The sequence below is a fragment of the Triticum urartu genome, chromosome 7A (assembly GCF_056163025.1).
Source record: "Triticum urartu cultivar PI428250 chromosome 7A, HENAU_Tu73, whole genome shotgun sequence".
Taxonomy (NCBI): domain Eukaryota; kingdom Viridiplantae; phylum Streptophyta; class Magnoliopsida; order Poales; family Poaceae; genus Triticum; species Triticum urartu.
The window spans coordinates 614605635-614622089 of record NC_141879.1 but is presented as its reverse complement, the minus strand read 5'-3'; the positions used below and the strand labels follow the sequence as shown (position 1 = coordinate 614622089).

The 16455-nt window shown below is 47.1% G+C and overlaps 1 pseudogene; it reads right to left on the bottom strand.

The window, feature by feature from the left end:
* Nucleotides 1-699: 699 nt before the first annotated feature.
* On the bottom strand, nt 700-2727 carry LOC125524033 (cation transporter HKT2;1-like; annotated as a pseudogene).
* Between the last annotated feature and the right edge of the window lie 13728 nt (nt 2728-16455).

Genomic DNA, 16455 nt, shown 5'->3' with positions numbered 1-16455 from the left:
TGACTCTGGCCTCCCTACTGGCCTTAAGTGATCTGCGTGTAGAGTTATTTCTTCAAATAAATATACAAAGCACTTAAGCATTAGCGTATAACTCAGACCTGTTAGCTGGGTTTCCATGTTAGCCCAGCCTGTTGATTAACTCATCAGTAAGGTCAATTAACTTTATGGAACACTATTCAAAGACCTCAACAAATATACCGAGGCATTATTTGAATGCAAATTTTAGGCTTTGAATTTTGATAATTAACCAAACTTTTTTCTAGTTTCTCCTTGAACTTCTATGTAGCACAGTGATAAGCAACACTATCATTTCGTGTCTATAAACATGGTGCCAAAGCGGCAAAGCAACACAAAATTTATCTGTATTGTAAATTGTGTGCAATAATATTAACTCCACTCCAACAATGCAAATAATATTTGCTTTCTCTTTCGCTACAATTGCAATTGCGGGGAACTCATGTGGTTACATCTAGCATGCAACACATCAACAGATGGCTCAGTTCTTCAGTTGCATTGATACCTTGATGATGACTGCCAAATGCAAAGATGACTTGATCAGGGGAACCGAAGCTTGTCCTTTGCAAGCACAACATGCACAAACTATAATCCAATTAGAAACCCGATTCTGTAGGCAGTACACTAGCGACAGCTATACCATTTTGGTACATTTGCCTTTCCAAGTAATCTTGGCCACTTGTATCATACTTTCCAGGATTTACCCGTGGCCATTGCGAAGGCCTTAAGCCTTCCATAGAGCATGACCAAGATTAGCACAAACTTTCCTCTGTCACTCCACCATCCAGAAAAGCTGTATGGCTTGTCCTGGCAGATGATCTCTGGGTGCAGCTGATGCAGCCTAGAACAACTGTAACCAGTGGACCCTGCATTACCATATGCGCTGCAAAACAAAGCATACAAAATTATTCACCTTAGTTAAAGGCATTCACGAGTTAGATTTTGTGTCCTAAGAGAGTTTAGTTTAGTATATCGTGTTTAGCTCTTGCAAACACAAAGTGGTTTGTTTATGAACTTACTTCACTCTTCTGCTATGCTGCAACTGCTATTTACCATTAGTCTATGCAACCATTGCCGTGTTGTCTTTTCTCCATCTTTGCCAACCGGCAGAATAATGAAATATTTCAGTTATATCAAAGAAAAACACACCTGATGACCTCGAATATCATGTTCAAGGTTGAGAAGTTAAGTGGATCGTTTCTGAGCCTTCTCCTTTCAGTGATGCAGGCAATTACCACAAAGATCGCATTAAACCCGAGTGGTGAAAATGCCAATTTCTGCACCAACGACCCTCTCTTGCCTCTCTTGCCTTTCGTGTTCTCATCGGTGGTTTTAATATCTCCATTGGGTGGTGCAAGTGTTGTTGTTGATGGCAAATACCTAAGACCAAAAAGTAAATTGTCGCACATGGATCTTGAGATTCTAAAGCAAGTAAGTACTACTACTTATCAAATGATATGAAATGAAACATCAATTAATGAAGTGTCATGCAGTCATCAACTTACATCATGACAATGAATATTAGTACTACAATGGCGGGTGACATGAGTGAGCAGTCGATGGAATTCTCCCCTGAGTGCCTCGCATTCACCACCATGAAGAATGCATTGACAGTCTTCTGATAAGAGCTGAGCCCATCAAACACTGAAGAATTACAATCAACAGCGCAGAACATCGTGACCCTAGCTGCTACAAGGCCAATGACCGTCGAGGAGAGAAATGCAGTTGGCAACCTAGGAAGCAGATTAGCAAAATGCACCTCCTCGGGGTTCTTGATCATGTGCCGCAGCTCCTTCATCTCTGTGAGCCTCTCCAGGAACCATACCAGTAGTCTCAGGAAGAGAGGGAACAATGTGTTGCCTGCCAGAATCTGGCCACTGAGCAGCAGCAAGAGGCCTGAATTCTTTGAGAAGATGACCATGTTCTCATTTGTGGGCACGAGTCCTGCATTCGCACAGGAGGCGACGGTGACTGATAGTGAGAAGAGCACGATGTTGATCCCTTTCTTGTTCAGTGGGGCACTTGCACTTGGCACATGAGTTATATACAGAAAAACCAGCAGAAAGCCCAAGACATGGATCACGGCAAAGTACCCAAAGACCACATATCCTAAGCACTTGACAGTCCTACTCCTCTTCAACTCTGTACATTTCTTGGGTGGAATTGCACGAGCTGCTTCTTCAAGCTGTGACTCATCACTTTGTGCCGCGCTATTCGCCGAGTCTATCTCTTCAAGCTCGACGGGAACCGAGCTGATCTTCACATTCGGAAGATCTTGCATGTCTTGATGGTTCACTCTAAGCATGAGGCCTAAGAGTGAAACAAAGATCTCCCCTCCTACAAGCATGAACAGCGTCAAGACCACAATTTGAGAGCTTGAGAGATCCTCCATCGTGATGGTGCTGAGGCCAGAAATTGTTAGAGAAGAAGTTGACAAGAATAACATGTCAATGTAAGGAGGGCTGAAGTCAGGATTGCTTGGTTTCAGCACATCAAGAGGACCGAACCAAGTACAGCAATGACAAGGAAGTAGGACAGTTGGATCAAGAAGGGGTGAACATGCAATGCAACAAATCGGTAGACAAAAGCTATTGGATCGACAACATATCTACTGATACGGCAGAAGCTATGCAGCTTGATATGGATGAAATCCTGGTAAAATCTTCTCACCCGGCCCATGGTGCTATGTATGAGTGTGAGAAACAAATGCATATATCCGTGTCAAGATAGGTCTCATACTGGTGCTACTTATATGTGCGCACTGCATCATTGGCTTGATACCATGAGGAGATCAATTTAATCCTCTGATCCTAGTCTTGGTTTTAAAATCTATCATAGGAGAGCAAATCAAATACAATCACGATGTACTCTCAATCAATCAATAGCATTGATTTCTTTTCCAAGAAAAACATTTGGTAGGCGAGTCTTAGGCACTAAGTTAGCAGTATTAAACTCTCTTTTGTCATCAGGGCACATGAGGTGCGAACACCAGCTAATAATCACAATAATGCACCAATGTTTGTTGGACGTTGGCGAAGAGTAATATCCATTGTAGCATCTCAAAGAGTCAGTCCCATGTGCAACTGCAGAAACGGGCCAATCAGGAGGGAGAGTCTTCGAATAATTGCATATGGTCAAGCTACATCGTACACGCTCACATGTTAGCAAGATAGCAGCTTCATACTATAGCAGACTGGGAATCTAGGATCAAAGAATATTCTGTACAAAGAGACTGATAGATATAGTAATACAAGCCAAGTTGCTTCCTTGCATTTGCCGGTTGAGCTCAGGGCAGATGAGGCAGTGAGTGATTATTTGTACGGTGCGCTGGCCTGTCCGCTTCCAATTCGCCGCTGCCCAGTCTCGAAAGATTTATCCACTACGGCCCTTTTTATTTCTCAATTATGTGCTTTCTTTTCGGTTTATCTTATCAAAATATCTTTCCGCTGGCCTGTACGTGGTTTTGAATGTTAGGATTCAGTAGGCAGCTTGAATACCTGGACATGGGTATCTGACCATTTTACGATATTTGGACTTGAGCCATCAACCTGCCAAGTTTCTGATTATTTTTTTTTCTTGCTTGGTTGGAAATCCTGCAGGTACTGCAAACACATGTGTCATCAGGAAATTGTTCTGAAGGTGGATTTGTGATCATCCTTCAAATGATTCGGGGGTGATTCATGTACAGGCTGATGTGTGCAACTGTGGATGAAAGGTTGCACTTGCACCCCACAGTGCGCTGCATCATTAACTTGGTGCAGTGAGGAGACCAATTTAATCCTATGATTCTAGTTCTGATTTAAAAATTGATCATCAGACAACAAGCCCAATAGAATCATGTGACACTCTCAGTCAATCAACAGCGAATTTTTTTTCTTTTCCCAAGAAAAACTGTCACAGCCCTAGAATTGTTTGCAATAGTTGCATAAGAGAGCATCCATGCATCATGTCTAATTTCTGAAAGTTGAATTGAGGTTTGTTGAAACCCTAAGAAATCAGTTCAAAAATAACCAATTTTAAAAATCTTCTCAAATGAGTCCAATAAAATGTTCCTGTTATTCCATAGAATTATTGGCAAGAGCTAAATTTCAAACAAATATTTTTGATGCGGAGCATCCCAAGGCCATCCCCATGGACCTACCTACATCTCCCACGACACCACTTGGACCCATAACAAGAGCCCGTGCGAGAGCCATCGAGAACGAGGTTAACTCTCTCCTTGTTGAACTTCCCTTTGACCCACGTGAGACATGGCTACTACCTCAATCGGAGTTGCTTTGTGTGCTTAGGTACCATGTAAGCAACCAAGGAGATGGAACGGTGCAAGATGGACATCAAGAACATGGAGACATTCTGCCCAGCCCTGAAGGACCGGAACAACCGCCCGACCACCGCCCGGGCGGAACAACCGGCCGACTACCGCCCAACAACCGGTCTACCTTCTATGATCGAGCGGTGCAAGGCCGGCACTACACCGGATGTACCGGTAACTACCAAAAGACCGGTACTGCCGCCCCGACAACCCGTACAACCGATGGCCCCTTCGACGTCCATCTCCGCAAGCCAGCGCCAGACCTCCCAGCGGAACTACCGCCTTCCAGGACCGGTACTTCCGCCATGCATGAGCTCCCAGCGGAACAACCGCCCCCTTGACCGGTATTACCGGCCCTGCCTGCGCGCAGTCGCTTGGGCCAAGGCCCGTGTACCCTTTTGTTACCTAGACTATAAATACTCTATCACGTACAACTTTCTAGGGTTAGCATTGGTTTAGCTCATTTGAGAGATAGAGCATTGCTCATCCATATCGGATCTACTCCACGAGAGAGACCGCGGCCCCTCTACGGAGAAGATCCACCTTGGATTCAAGACCCCTTTACGGGAAGATCCCCTTGTGGATTCAAGACCTCCTCACGGAGAAGAACCGGTTACCGTGTATCGTCCCTAGTTGTCCGTGGATTCGTGTATCGTCCTATGTACTTGAGGATCTAGCCCATGTGTGACTTATTCGTGTCGGTATAGTGTTTTCCTCTTGTGTTTTCCTTCCGTTCATCCCCGTGTTCTTCGTGTTTTCCCCAGGATCCGCTCCTTTCGTGAAAGATCGGGCGATTAGGGTCTCTACCCTACATCATCTTGGTATCATGAGCAAGGTTGATCACGATTTTGGAGCCTCCCCGTTGTGTTGCTAGCCTTATTTTGTTATTTTTCGTCCTAAATTCGAAAATCCCCACCAAAAATAGCCCCAAATTTTTTTGTGATTTTTTGGTGTGTTGATGTTTTGTTGGATCTGATCCGTGGATTTGCTTGGTTTCAAGTGGATCTAGCATCTCCCCATTTCTCTCCACATTCCATCCTTGAAATCGCTCGAATTTCGACAACAAAATCATCCCTTTCCGTCCCAAAAACCCATCCCCGATCCAGATCTTGTGATTTTCCCGACCCCAGCGGTACTACCGCCCCCACGAGCGGAACTACCGCTAAGGCACCAACCGGTACCACCGCCTTCACAAGCGGTACTACCGCCCCACCCAGTTTCAGTTGAAACCAACTGGCATCTTTGCCAACCACTTATACACCATCACCACTTCCGCATACTACCCCCTTTGTGCCCGTTTCACACTCCGACACATGTTGCCACTTCGAGGTTTGAGAATTTGAGTTGTGGTACCGTATCCTTTTGTGTTTCGGCTATTTAGGTACGGTTCGAGATCGACACCACTACCGCTCATCTTCGCCACGGACGCGTCATCAACAACGACCACCTCGACTACATCGTGGTATTCTTGCCACCATTTTGACACCATACCGGAAGCAAGACCGGTAACCTCATCTTGTTATTGGACATATCACTCTTGCCATTACATTGATAGCCATCGTAGCCTTACTCATTTGCGTTGCTTACCCATCGAGACTAGCCATTGAGTATTGCCGGCAACGAGACTTGTGCACATTAGTGATCATACTTCCCATAGCATACATATGTCATTGTTGCCTATATTGGTATCATCTCTTGTGTCACCAAATTGTCATCGCATACTAACTTGCTATCTTGGTTCGTCAAGCATTGCATGAGAAAAGAGCTCAAACATCAAAGAGCCAAACATGCTTTTAAGCAAAGAGGAAAGATAAGCAAAGAGCTTTTAAGCAAGAACCATAGCATCATACAACATTAAGATTGTCATACTCGATCATCTTGGATCGTATCATAGCCACACCTTGCATACAAAATATTTGGGATAGAAGTCATTGCATTTTTGCTAAGTAGGTTGTGCACAAGTTCTTGTATCCGCCTATCGTGCAATCATGCTAGCGTCTCTCTAGTGTTGTGCAACAAGAGCATTTTTGTGGATTCCACACTTTGGCTCACCCTTGGTTGCACAACCCCACTTATCTTTTTGCGCGCGTGTTTCTGTGTACCTTATATGCTTGGTCTACTTGTTACATTGCATCTTGCGAATCTTTTCCAACATTATTGAAGCTCACTTACAAATTGCATCAAATTTTTGTGCCACCATCCTAACCAAGCTCCACCATAAGCTTTTACTTGTGTAGGTGTGAGAAACCGACGAGAATTCGTACCAATTGGGCTATTTCCTTGTCCTACATTGGAGTGATCATCGATTCACTTTCAACTTCGGTCAAGGTACATTTGGTATTCGTTCTTCTCTTTCTACCACTCACATTTGTCTTGGAATGATGGATAGGCCAATTAATTCTACCAACCCACTCTTCATGGATCAAGATGACGACATGAACTCCTTCGTCACCAAGAGTCACCTCCTTGGTGCACAACGTGCTTTACATCAAGAGCAACAAGCTATGAGTGAACGCATTGACAACCTTGCCGCCGACTTACGACTCTCCAAGCAACATACGAGGGACTACTTTGACAACAAGCTCGATGATCACAAGCAAGAGAATGACGCAAGGATGGACGAAATTCGCGCTTTGTTGCTCAACCGCTCTTCCTCCACTTCAAGAAGGAGCCGTTCAAGTCGCCATTCCGACTTTACCCTCTCTGGCTCAAGTACACCGACATCGAACACTCTTCGTCGAGCCGCGCGCACCGACCGTCAAGCAAACCTCAATCCACTTCGAGACACCAACTCTCAAGAGAGTCGACGACGTCAAGCCGAAGAAGCCTTTGCGCTAGCTCGAGAACGACAACAACAACGCCAACATGAAGAGGAAGAACGCGCGCGTCTACACCAAAATGCACAAGATGTCAAGGCTCAACGTAAAGAACAACAACTCCATGACGCTCAAGCACTTGAGGCGCAACAAGTTCTACGCGATGTGAGTCGAGCCGTTGCCGACCGAGGCTGTCAAGCCCGTGAAGAAGAGGAAGCACTTCGCGAAGAAATTCTCGAACAACGACTTCAAGCTCGCATGAATCATCAAATTCCTCCTCGAGCTCGACGCGCTCCTCCACAAGCTCGCCAAGACCATCAAGTTCATCAAGAGCATGAAAACAATGGGAATACTCCGCGACAAGAGCAACACGAGGTTGACAACCCTCCGCGACAAGAGCAACACGAGGTTGACAACCCTCCGCGACAAGTGCACCACGAGTTGAACAATCATCTACAACATGGGCGTCATCATCCCCGACCCCAACACAATGAAGAGCAACGCTACGGCAAGCTCAAGTTCACCATGCCCAAGTTCAACGGAAGCAATGATCCCAAAGAATACCTTTCATGGGCATTGAAAGTTGGCAAGATCTTCCGTTTGCACAATTATGAAGAAGAGAAGAAGATCGCGATGGCATCCCTTGAGTTCCAAGACTATGTCCTCATTTGGTGGGAACAAGTCATTGAGCGCCGCGAGGCAAGAGGTGATCCACCCATCACTACTTGGGCAGAAATGAAGGATGTCATGAGAGCACGCTTCGTGCCTACCTACTACAACCGCGACCTCTTCAAGAAACTCCAACAACTCAAGCAAGGAACAAAGAGCGTTGAAGATTACTACAAGGAGATGGAGATTGCAATGATAAGAGCCAATGTGACGGAAGATGATGAGCAAACTATGGCACGTTTCTTGAATGGACTCAATCACCCTATCAAGAAGATCGCCGACTTCCAACCATACTCAAATCTCATCGAGCTCGTGCACCAAGCTACCAAAGTGGAACACCAAGTGCAAGATGACTTCAAGTACGCCAAGTTCTCATCCAAGTCCTATGGCTTCTCCAATAACCAAGCTTCAACAACTCCAACACCGACTACAAGAACGTCTACTTCCAACACCGACAAGCCAACTTCCAAGAAAGCTTCGTCAACTACAAGTCATCCTCCTACGAGCAACTTCAAGCCGAGAGCTTCATCATCATCAACCCCAACCGATGAGACCATCAAGACAAGTTCCTTCAAGTGTTTCACTTGCGGAGGCCGAGGCCACAAGTCCTACGAGTGCACCAACAAGCGAACCATGGTCTTCAACGACGATGGCACTTATGACTCCATGAGTGAAGGTGTAATGGAAGCACTTGAGCAAGTCGCCATGCACCGCCAAGTGAACAATGAAGAAGAACAAGTCTTTTGTGATGAAGACTCGAGTCCCGCACTTGTTGTCTCCAAAGTCTTGACTCTCCAACATCACCAAGAAGAAGACCAACGATGCCACATATTCCACACCAAGGCCGGCATCAATGGACGATCCGTCAAGGTCATCATCGATGGAGGGAGTTGTCACAGTCTCGCAAGTGAAGAACTTTGCTCCAAGCTCCAATTGCCCAAGACGAAGCATCCACATCCTTACAAAGTGCAATGGCTTAGTGACTCCGGCACCATCCAAGTCGAGCACCGAGTACAAGTCTCCTTCAAGATCGGCGCATACGAAGACACCTTGGAGTGTGACGTTGTTCCAATGACCGTTTGTCATCTTCTCCTTGGACGGCCATGGCAATTTGATAGAGGAGTCACCCACAATGGTCGAACGAACCACTACATCTTCAAGATGAAGGGCAAGGAGTACGTCCTCCGTCCAATGTCGCCAAGTCAAATGATCGCCGACATGCATACCACCCGTCGTGGAGAGAATGGTGAGAGAGTGAGCCACCAAAAATAGAGTGAGCGCCACAAGCCCAAATTGAGTGCCTCCACGATGAGCGAAAACAAGAACTTCGTTCTATTTGCCACCAAACTTGAGATGAGAGAAGTGTGTGAGAACCCATCTAGTGTCCTACACTACGACCTCGTGTGCAAGGACAATGCACCACAAACTAACACCTCTCACACTCTTCCTCTAGTGTTGTCTTCTCTTTTGCAGGAATTTCAAGATGTTTTTCCTGATGAGCTACCTCCGGGACTACCTCCTCTCCGAGGCATTGAGCACCAAATCGACCTCATCCCCGGAGCACCGCTTCCGAACAAAGCTCCCTACCACGTCAACCCCAAAGAAACCAAAGAAATTCAAAGGCAAGTAAAGCATCTCATAGACCATGGTCATGTGCGTGAAAGTTTGAGTCCTTGTGCCGTACCGGTCATTCTTGTGCCAAAACGTGACGGTAGCTTTCGCATGTGCTCCGATTGTAGACCTATCAATGCTATCACCGTTCGTTATAGATATCCCATTCCACGCCTAGATGATATGCTAGATGAGCTTAGCGGTGCCACTATATTTTCCAAAATTGATCTTAAGAGTGGTTACTATCAAATCCGCATACAAGAGGGAGATGAATGGAAAACCGCCTTCAAAACCAAGTTTGGTTTGTATGAGTGGTTAGTCATGCCTATGGGTCTCTCGGAAGCACCGGGCACTTTTATGCGCCTTATGAATCATGTCTTTCGCCCTTACATTGGTATATTTGTTGTGGTTTACTTCGATGACATTCTTGTCTTTAGCAAATCTATACAAGAGCATGTCACCCATGTCCGCACCGTTTTGCAAACTCTTAGGAAAGAGCGTCTCTATGCTAATATGGAGAAATGCCTTTTTGGTGTTGATAAGCTCATTTTCTAAGGATTTGTTGTCTCTTCTAAGGGTGTTCATGTAGATGAGTCCAAGATCAATGCTATTAAGACTTGGCCACAACCAACCAACTTGCATCAAGTGCGTAGTTTCCTTGGCCTTGCGGGCTTATATCGTCGCTTTGTAAAGGATTTTAGCACCATTGCTTCGCCTTTGCATGATTTGAGCAAGAAGAATGCGCCTTTTGTTTGGGGACCATCCCAAGATACCGCATTCAATGAGCTTAAGAATTTGCTTACTCATGCTCCCGTGCTTGCTTTACCCAACTTCGACAAACCCTTTGAAATTCATTGCGATGCTAGTGGTAATGGCATAGGAGGTGTGTTAACGCAAGAGAAGCGCCCCGTAGCTTACTTTAGTGAGAAACTTTCTGGAGCGCAACTCAATTACCCCATCTATGACAAAGAGCTATATGCTTTAGTCCGTGTTTTGCATGAATGGGAACACTACCTTCGTCCCCATGAGTTTATCATTCATACCGATCATGAGACTTTCAAGTATCTTAAGGGACAGACTAAGTTGAACAAGCGTCATGCTAAATGGAGTGAATTTATTGAGTCTTTTCCTTATGCCATAAAGTACATTAAGGGTAAAGAAAATGTTGTGGCGGATGCGCTTTCCCGCATTTGCATGCTTGTCACGCAACTTGAATTAGATGTCATTGGCTTCGAGCATATCAAAGACTTATATGAGCATGATACGAATTTTGCCATTCCATATGCCAAGTGTTTGTCGAATACATCTTGGGAATGCTATTACATCAAAGATGGCTACCTTATGAGAGCTAACAAACTTTGCATTCCCGAGTCCTCGCTTCGTTTGTTGCTTTTGCAGGAATCTCATGGAGGCGGCTTAATGGGACACTTCGGACGCGACAAGACGTTCGCCATGCTCTCAAAGAGCTACTTTTGGCCAAAGATGTTTCGGGACGTCAATCGCTTCACCAACCGGTGTTCTACATGTCGCAAAGCTAAGTCCAAAGCTCAATCTCATGGTCTCTATATGCCTTTACCAATTCCATACCAACCTTGGGAAGACATTAGCATGGACTTCGTACTTGGTTTGCCTAGGACTCGCAATGGGAAAGATTCCATATTTGTCGTTGTGGACCGTTTCTCAAAAATGGCACACTTTATTCCTTGTAACAAGATAGACGATGCTTCACATGTGGCTAATCTCTTTTGTAGGGAAATATTGCGTCTACATGGTGTGCCAAAGACTATCGTCTCGGACCGCGACGTCAAGTTCCTTAGTTACTTTTGGAAGACCCTATGCGCCAAGCTCGAAATCAAGCTACTCTTCTCCACGGCATACCATCCTCAAACCGACGGCCAAACGGAGGTGACAAACCGCACACTCTCCGCTCTACTTCGAGTACTCATCAAGAAGAACATCAAGGAGTGGGAGGAGTGTCTACCCATCGCCGAGTTCGCCTACAACCGAGCAAGACACTCAACAACCGGCAAGTCCCCTTTTGAGGTCGTATACGGATTCAACCCTTTGTCACCATTGGATATTCTACCTCTACCACTCCAAGAGAGAATCAATTTGGACGCAAGTGCACGAGCGACCCATATCAAGAAGGTGCATGAAGATACAAGAAACACCATCGAGCGCCAAGTACAACGCCTTGCGACCAAGCTCAACGTCAACAAGCAACTATGGTCTTCAACACTGGTGATCTCGTGTGGCTACACCTTCGCAAGGACCGCTTTCTACAAGAACGCAAGTCCAAGCTTCGACCACGAGCGGATGGACCCTTCAAGGTGCTTGCACGCTACAACGACAACGCTTACAAGATTGACCTCCCGCGCGACAAGTACAACGTGAGCGACATCTTCAACGTCAAAGATCTCTCTCCCTTCCATGGTGATGAAGAATTTGATCCGAGGACGGATCTTCCCCAAGGGAGGGGAGATGATGCGGGGCATCCCAAGGCCATCCCCATGGACCTACCTACATCTCCCATGACACCACTTGGACCCATGACAAGAGCCCGTGCGAGAGCCATCGAGAACGAGGTTAACTCTCTCCTTGTTGAACTTCCCTTTGACCCACGTGAGACATGGCTACTACCTCAATCGGAGTTGCTTTGTGTGCTTAGGTACCATGTAAGCAACCAAGGAGATGGAACGGTGCAAGATGGACATCAAGAACATGGAGACATTCTGCCCAGCCCTGAAGGACCGGAACAACCGACCGACCACCGCCCGGGTGGAACAACCGGCCGACTACCGCCCAACAACCGGTCTACCTTCTATGATCGAGCGGTGCAAGGCCGGCACTACACCGGATGTACCGGTAACTACCAAAAGACCAGTACTGCCGCCCCGACAACCCGTACAACCGCTGGCCCCTTCGACGTCCATCTCCGCAAGCCAGCGCCAGACCTCCCAGCGGAACTACCGCCTTCCAGGACCGGTACTTCCGCCATGCATGAGCTCCCAGCGGAACAACCGCCCCCTTGACCGGTATTGCCGGCCCTGCCTGCGCGCAGTCACTTGGGACAAGGCCTGTGTACCCTTTTGTTACCTAGACTATAAATACTCTATCCCGTACAACTTTCTAGGGTTAGCATTGGTTTAGCTCATTTGAGAGATAGAGCATTGCTCATACATATCGGATCTACTCCACGAGAGAGACTGCGGCCCCTCTACAGAGAAGATCCACCTTGGATTCAAGACCCCTTTACGGGAAGATCCCCTTGTGGATTCAAGACCTCCTCACAGAGAAGAACCGGTTACCGTGTATCGTCCCTAGTTGTCCGTGGATTCATGTATCGTCCTATGTACTCGAGGATCTAGCCCATGTGTGACTTATTCGTGTCAGTATAGTGTTTTTCTCTTGTGTTTTCCTTCCGTTCATCCCCGTATTCTTCGTGTTTTCCCCGGGATCCGCTCCTTTCGTGAAAGATCGGGCGATTAGGGTCTCTACCCTACATCAATTTTTATGAGCTCAGAAACATTTATTTTCGCCATTTGAATTAATCCAATAATTATTTGCTTTGGATTTATATTTAATATATATTAAATATAACTTCAATAATTCTGGAAGTTTGTGAGTGGCTTTGTATATATTTTAGCAAGCCATATAATAACCTACAGAATTTATTAAAATGATTTGGGCTATAAACTAAATCAAAACAAAATAACAAGAATAGAAAAACAAAAACAGAAAGAAAAGAGAGGGCACTGTACCTGGCTTACCTGTCCAGCCCAGCTGCGGCCCACCACTGTAGCGGCCCTGCCACAGCACCGCCTCCTTCAACCTCGTGCCAGAAGGCACGAGGGCGCCTGGTCGCCGCGCGCCGGCCACCTCCTGCCTGCCTGGTTGCCTCCTCGACGTGTTGGGTCTCCCTAGGCGTTGCCACGCACCCCTGGCCCTCTCTTTCTCTCTCCCGTGTCCCTCTCCTTCCCTCCGCCTTTCTCCCCCGCTCTCCTCGCTCGCGTCTGAGGGCACCGACATGCACCGCCGCGTCCACCGCCTCCCCCTCGCTTCTTCGACCGTGACCAGAGCTCCGCGACGACACAAGGCTACTCCATAACGAAGCAGGCGAGCCCGGAGGCACCGTAGCGGCGCCATCGCCATCTTCTCCACCACCGGTCACCGGACCTCCCCGTTGTCGATTCGCTGGCTCCCGGGCGCCCCCGAGCGTGCTGACCTACTACTCCGCCTCCCTGTGAGCTCACGAACCTTTCCCCTCTAGCGCCGCTGTCATTTTCGTCCTCTAACCCGCCTAGCCGCCGGAGCCGTGAGCTCCTCGCCGCTAGCCTCGATGCCGTCGTGGCCACAGCCGTCGCCGCTTGCGTCCAAGCACTAGAACATGCTCAGGACCTCCCAAGAAACCCAACGCCACCACCCAAGCCTCCCTCTGTGCACCCTAGCGTCGTCCTCACTGACGCCCGAACTCCGGCCACCGCCGCGAGCTCCGTTCCAGCAATCCCCGGCCACCCCTACTCCAGCCGCCGCCACCTCTGGATGCGCCGCACCCCCAGCTACCTGTAGCCGCAAACCACGCGCGAAACGGTGCCCTGTAGCGCCGTTCCGACCAACGCTGGCGAGCCACCGCCGCGGGATTTGGCCACCGGCGGCAAAACGCCGTTCCCTGACGTGGCACCAGCTCTTTTAGCGCCTAATTAACCCTCCCCCCCCCGTCTCGCTGACAGCGGGCCCCAGGCCTGGTCAAACCCCAGTCAGCGCTGGGTTTGACCGGGATTAGCCCTGTGTCACTGAAGTGTGGCCCCCACATGTCAGGTTTGACCTGGGTTAACCCAGTTGACTGCTGACACAGGCATGACGCAGTGCTGACGCAATTAATGATTTTCTGGTTTTTAGAAATAATCAGGAAATTCCAGAAAATGCCCAAAACTTCCAAAATTCATAGAAATTAAACCGTAACTCCAAATGAAATAAATTATATATGAAAAATGATCAGAAAAATATGAAGAATCTGTTTATGCCATGATCATGCATGTTTGAACAAGTTAACCTCATTGAATAGGACAAATTATGATTAGGGCAACTTATGAAATAACATTTGGAGTTGGAATTTGATCTTGTTTGAGTTCCACTTCAATTAAATTGGCTAGATATTGCATTAGGTCAATTCAGTACCTTAATATGTCATATCATTCATTCGCTTGTGCATTGCATTAATTGAATGTTGTTTGTGTTCCCTTGCCGGTAATTGTCCCCTCTCGATAGACGTGGTTCCAACGACGTGATCGATGACACCGATGAAGAACTATATTATATTCAGAAGTGTCAGGCAAGCAAAACCCCCTTGTTCATTCCGATACAATCCCACTCTCTCGCTCCTGCTCTCTTTTACTGCATTAGGACAACAACGATTCAACTGTTACATGCTGCGGTAGTTGAACCCCTTTCCTCTGCATGACCTGTCATTGCCACAGTAAATAGATGAAACCCGGTAGCATGAGTAGGAGTTGTTTGAGCCCTGATGTGCCTACTCATTCACGTTTGTTTGTCATGCCTGCTATTGCTTAGAGTTGAGTCAGGTCTGATTCATCGGGGATGAATCTGAGGTGTGTAAACATGTCCTACTGTGTGTGAGCTAAGTGTGTGAACACGATTTGGTAAAGGTAGCGGTGAGAGGCCATGTGGGAGTACATGGTGGGTTGTCTCATTGAAACCGTCCTCAGGAACTAAGTTCTGTGTCTGTGATCCATGAACAGCTACTACCACTCATTGGGATCCTTAATTGACCCTCTCGGCTTCTTAATCACCCTAGTACTTATCCAGGAGTTGCAACTAGTTTCTGGTGTTTGTAGGTTATGTGTTTGTGGCCATGCGTAGCGCTGACCCTAGGGGTGGGCTATGATGCGGTAGATACATCGTGGCACGGTGTACCGGGCGCCCGTTTGGTGTCTCGGGAACCCTGTTCACATCGTTCGGGGTCGTATGTGGAAACCTCGGCCGGACTCCCTGCGGATGGAACCTAGATAGGCGATAAACCTGGACTAGAGACTTGAGTGTTTAGGTAGGCTGTGGCCGACACCCTCGCCAGGCTTCCGCTTGAAGGTTGCCGAGATACATGACGTGTATATGATGATAAGTGGTGGGAGCGTGTGTGAAGAAGTACACCCCTGCAGGGTTATCATTATCTATTCGAATAGCCGGATTCCTCGGATATGGAAACTTGGACCCCTGGCATAGTTCATAGACAAGTGAAAGTGGATACTCTAAAACTCGCAGGATAAGCGTGAGTGCTATGGATGGCCTTCTCGTAGGGAGACGGGAGCGGATCCATAGTGGTGTATTGATATGGTGAATACGTGGACTCGTGTGCGCCACCTCAAAAGAGTTGCTTGCTGTCGTAGTTCAGGTTAGCCACTGAGTCAAAGCTGGCTTGCTACAGTTAAACTCCACTACCCCTTTGTTGATACCGATGCATATGTAGTTAGTTCTGATGTAAGTCTTGCTGAGTACAATTGTACTCATGTTTGCTTAATTTATGTTTTGCAGAGAGACGTTAGTCTCGCTAGTAGTTCTGTGTGGGCTTCATCGTTTAGCTTGCTACCTCAGCTACGATCTTGTGCCCTCGGCAGGATCTGGTAGATAGTCAGGCTTCTTAGCCTTTTTCATTTGTAGATGTCTGTACTCAGACATGTTAAGCTTCCGCATGTGTTTTGATTTGTATGCTATGATTGTTGGGTCATGATACCCATGTTTGTAATATCTTGCTCCTCGGAGCCTACTGAATAAATACTTGAGTCGTAGAGTTATGTTGTGATGCCATGTTGTACTTACACATATCGAGCATATTGTGTGTATGATTGAAATGCTTGGTATGTGTGGGATCCGACAATCTAGTTGTTTATCCTTGGCAGCCTCTCTTATGGGGAAATGTAGTCTAGTGCTCCTTGAGCCATAGTAGTCCGCTACAGCCCGGTTCACCGGAGTCCTGCTAGCCCAGCACTACTGCTCAGGACACTTGACTGGCCGGCA